This window comes from Atta cephalotes, assembly GCF_000143395.1.
Source record: "Atta cephalotes unplaced genomic scaffold scaffold00052, whole genome shotgun sequence".
In the NCBI taxonomy this organism is placed as follows: domain Eukaryota; kingdom Metazoa; phylum Arthropoda; class Insecta; order Hymenoptera; family Formicidae; genus Atta; species Atta cephalotes.
Genome location: NW_012130116.1, coordinates 533,909 through 539,808, shown reverse-complemented (window position 1 = coordinate 539,808; position 5,900 = coordinate 533,909).

Below are 5,900 nucleotides of genomic sequence, written 5' to 3'. Positions count from 1 at the left end.
TTAACTTACTTAAATTAATTAGTACTACTAACTAAAGTAATATATATATTATTATATTAATTAAACTAACTACTATATATATATATGTATATATATATATATATATATATATATATATATATATATATATTTATATAATGCTTTATTTTTTCTTCTAACTAATTATATGATATTCATAACGTTTTCTCTTGGCTGCACTATCGTCCACCAGTGCAACACTCAAATAATGTAACGTGGCTATATACGTGGGTATAGTGCAAATTTTATGCACGAAGTGGGGTTTTGTTACACGAAAAGAGATGGTGTAGAGCCAGTGTGACATTAAAAATTTGAAAATGGAAGTCAACCGGCAGCAGAATTAAACACGAAACATGAAGTAGTGTACACCATGTATATACACTTGTGTCGTGCAACACTGATGCAGCACTTACACGCAATTGGTGTAGTGCGAGGTTACACTCAGTGTATCCCAAGAGAAAACGCTACCAATTTATCATACGATTTTTAATGCAAAGCCAGCTTTAAGAAATAAACAGCTTCTTCGTTCCAACAATTACTGCCAGCCACTTTTTGTATAATAATGCAAATTTTATAACATTCATTTGAGCTTGAAACACTTATGTTGCTCTTATACGGTAACTTGAATTTTGGGTCGAATACTCAAAACGTTATCTAAGATTAATCTTCAGTTTTGAAAAGGGACCAAATTACCTAAAAGTGGAAAAATACGGAAAATCTGAAAAACAGATGTGCATTTCCTGGACAATATTCGGAGTTATATTGTTATATTACAAACGTTACTGTCTAAATGATTTGGGTCAGGTCAGGATTGACATTTCCTTATCGTTTGTAGCTTTTAGTCGTACAAAGAAAAGGACTACTTTCCGTAGAAATATCTAAAAGTGTAGATATAGAGTTGAAGATAATTTTGTTGAATGTTGAAAAGATAATTTTTTTGTTTCGTGAACATCGTAATTCTTAACAGCAATGGTCTTCTAAAGGCGTTATATACGTCTTCGCATATAGTCGCAATGAATATATGCCGATGGCGTGTGGTACTTGCGGGAATCGAATGTCGAATGCGTGTATGCAATGCAGAATGCGGTTCATTTTTCATCAAAGGATTATTGTACCGGATCTTCGTGAGAAAATTCAGATGCATCCGCGCGATATATTGCAAGGGCGCCCGCGATATTTGCATGCCGCAAGCAGCACGAATCGTCTTCACGTAAAGAAGATAAAATCTAAGGTTTAGACGGATGTAGGTACGAGTTGAGCGTCGTAAAATCGCGCAGCACGATGCATATGTTGCACATTCCGGCGCGTCGTAAGTCTAGAAGATGTTTTCGTTTATCTCGCAAATGCTCTCGGCATGCACTAATGTAGATATATTCTTTGAAAGATCCGTCTCAGTCACTTTATGAATGAGTCGTCTTGATCCATAAACGTTGATGCGCGTGCGTTTCCAGGAGGCTAATAAGAGATATGTTTGAGGAGAGGAAATTTCTCGATCAACAATAAGCAATCTTGTATGGTGACGTACATCCGTCTTTTCTTACCATATGCTACATATACATAATATGACGAACATTAAATGTCCTCATACATGAGCAACAGGTTGCTCTTAATCTATCTAGGACACCAGATGTACGACATTGCGTGTATATATGGGCGAGTTATTATGTGTATGCGTTACTTCGTATATGTATTTTTTCTAGATGTTAGAAATCACATTTGTTTCACGTCATTTACAGCTAACTCTGTTATTGTAAGAAAAATACAAAACGCAGATTTAAAGTTATATTATAAGTATTATGTACTCAATATTATAAGTATTATGTAATAATAAATATATGTATAATATAAATTATAAATTTTAATATTTATAATACATAAATATTAAAAACTAATATTAAATATTATAGATTTTTGTGTAATGTTAGAATATTGATAAAGTATAAAAATATTTTTTTTTCGTCATAAACTAATTTGATTTTTTTAGCTCGCAAAAAAAGGGACAAAAAAATGAGATTTAAAGGTAGAATGGCTGACATTTCAGCTTCAGGTTTAAAATATGTTTTTTAAGCGTCGAACGAGCGACAGAGTGGAAATTGTTGCTGCACGAATTCAGTATACAGTTGACACAAAATTGAGTCACAATGATTTTCAATTTCGTGACCCTCCTATAAACCGGTTTGTCCGATTTACGGTGACTATGGTAATGTTTCGAGAGATCGGAATGCATGGTTCCACGTGTGCAGGACGAATTACGATTGCGATCGAAGTGCTTCGTCGGACAACGTACCGAAAGCAAATAAAAAAAAAAGAATACAAGTGAAAGGTCCGTCGAGGTTAAGGAACTTGACGAGCCCTAATAAAAAGCGGTTGTGTGTTATTTTCAATTATTTTCATTTTTATTGCAAAATACCTGTAATTCGTTTCTCTCCGTTCACTTGTATACAGCTTATTAGATAATTCGCATACATGAGAGAATAAATAAAATTATGAACGAAGAATTCTGTATGTCATTTCTTCAAAATAGCGCCAAACAATTTCTGCGATCAGAACTGAAGAGAATTTATATATAATATAATATATATATATATATATTATAGAAAAAAATATTGTTTAACGAAAGAAAGAACGATTCTGCTAAAATATTAAAAAATTTACCTATATTGATAATAATTCATGATGATGAATTACAAAAGTCGATGTTGCCTTATCTAAATTTTCACGATGTTGTGGTCTTTAACTTCTACAAAAAAATCTGTATGTTCACGAAAGATAAACGATTTTGTTGAAGTATCTAAAAACTTTTACTGAATACAAATTAAAATAATTATACAAATAAAAAATAATTATATTGAATTATCAAAATAATTATGTAGAATGCTGAGCTGATTGCTAGAACATAAAAATTTTTTGCAGTACATTATGCTTGAATTTCCTACATAATTATTTTGATGAACGAACAAAATTATGTAGGAGGATACTTCCTACATAAACTAAACAGTTTTATTGAAGTATTTAAAAATTTAGGTAGATCTAAAAATAATTTTGTTCAATCATTAAAATGATTATGTAGGAAACTCAAGTATAGTGAGCGATACTGAAAAATATTTAATAGTTTAACAATTTATCTTCCGCATCCTACATAATTATTTTGATAGTTTAACAAAATTATTTTCAGATCTGTACATTAAATATCTACATTTTTAAATACTTTAGCAAAAAAAATCTTCTCTTTTCATGAACATATAGATTTTTTTGCAAAAATTAAAGACACTATAGCATTGTAAAAATTTGAATAAGGCAACATCTATATACTTCTGTACACGTAACTCGTCGATTAAAATGAAATATATCATGTCTTTAACGCGCAACGCGATGGAAAAAAAATACAAATTACGTTCGCCATCGTGACTTATCAAGGTACGCATTGCATAGCTGCACACTCATGCCCGAAGCGATGATCAATATGAATAGTTAACGAGGACAACTGACGAAGCGACAGCCACGATGAGAATCAATCGCTGAGTTGTAATTTTTAAAGGCGTTTAGGAGTCACGGGAACAAACGTATTCCATTGTGCGCGTCGGCGAATCCAACAATAGCGGCTTCTGAATCTCTATGAAAAAATTCTAGAGAGCGAAGGCGATTTTTCTCGACCTGTATACCACAAACGGTTCGTTGACAGCGTATGTGGATGTTAATTAAGATAATGATGTTTAAAGATGTACTAAAGATGCGGTGAACTCTTCGTCGATTCTTCCGTATTCGGTTTAATTAGCAAAGAAGCAAAGAAAATTAGCACAAAGCATAGTGGTGTTGATGTTGTAATAGATTTGATGATTATTGAGATAATTGACTGCATACTTTATTACGAAAACTACAACATGTACGCGAGAGAAAAGATATATATACATATACATTTGAACTATAATACTATCCTCGAGCTATTGACGTGATTAATAAGAGTTACGTATTCTGTTGAAATCATTTCGATCATTTCAAAGATACAATTATTTTCAAAGAGGCCAAGTAATGCGAAAAATTACAAAGTTTATGATGAAGATACGAACAGCTCGTACAATATTCGCGTTGCATAAGATGAATACAGGCTGCCCGACATTGCGTCATCTCTCGTCCATCTGGTCCATCGATTGTATAGTCATGGAGACGACGAAAAACATAACAGCGGATGTAGCAAAGTCCGCGGATGTGCAGATTATTACGAATGTCCTTACGCATCCGCGAGTTCGCATGAATGGAATCGAATCCGTAGTAATTCTCACACTTCCGATGCATTTACGCGAATGAGTCATCATCCAAGATCGCGGAGTACTTGGAGTTTTCATACAAACGAACGCGTTACTCATAGCACGCAATACCAACGTCACGATGATTGTGCGAGATAATAGAGTTGAACAAAAGTTTATTATATTTTTAAAAAATATTATAAATCTTTCCCCAAGAATAATACAATATTATATGAAATCTTGTAATTATTTCGAGATTTCTCCGAAAAAGACCGCAAGCGTACTTCGCTTTTTGCGGTTAAAGTAATCATGTAAAATGATAAAGGCTATACGTTCACAGAAAAAATAGTTTGGCAATTTGTAAAATTCTTTAATACGTTTATACATTTAGATCCAATGAAGAAATTGAAAGCAAGATCCAATCATGTTAAAGAATCTTACAACCGTTGAAAAAAATATGTCGAATTTAACATAAATTACATGTCTCAAACGATTCACTCAAATTTTTTGGATTAATTTAACACAAGATGAAGATTACATAGTTATATAAGAGAATAAATACAAAAGAAAGATAATATCGACACAATTTATTAACAAATTGTGGAAACATATTTTTTCAATAAAATTAATATTTATGATATGTAAAATTAACCCATATTTTTTTTATTCATTCATCTTAGAATTTACGTTTTAAAACACTTTATTTTTACGTTGTTTACTTATTCATTTTGAACTAAGAAATGTCGAATATCAGTTTACACACACAACGTAACACAAAATCTCTAAATAACATAATTACATGTATTAAATTAAGGCATCTCGAATATATTAAAAAATTCAACACAAACTGTTAATAAGAACGTGAGTGAATCGTTTCCACCGCAAATACATAATTTTTTTTACGCTGCAAAACTGTTTTTTCCGCCAAACGCAGTTAATAGCACTTTGATTGTCACACGGATTTCTGTATAATCGATCCCTGACATTATACACTATATAATTTTATACTTAATTTTTATAAAACTTTCATAAGTATAAATTGATTTATTTGATTAAAAATTTCATGTTTTTTAAAATATTTATAAGATGTATATATTCAAATTGATATACATATGGCGCCTTGAACCTATATAGGTAGATATATATTTAATTAAATATACATGACAATCAAAGTGGTAAGAAAATTTGAAAAATTATAAATGCTATAATTTTTTTAATTTTGCTTAATATTTTTCTATATATCCTCGCAAAAAAAGTTTTGACACAAGTTAAAATCTTTCAAATTATTTCATATTATTTGCGAATTGTATTCTAAATATATCGATTTTAAATATTTTAATTAGAAAAAAAATGATACACAAGTTGAATTTAAATATTTTCTAAAGAAAAATGACACAAGGGAAAAATGATAATTCAAAATAGAGATAATTTTTCGGAAATAATACCATTACAACATTATTAATATCTACATCACTTCAGAGAATTTGCAAAAAGTAAATTTGTGATTGTTTTTATATATAAGTTTACTCATATATATATATTTGATATCATCATAATATATATAATTAATTTTAAAATACGCAATTTTTTCTTTTCTTTCTCTTGAATATTTTTATATTTAACTTTTCTTGTGGAAGA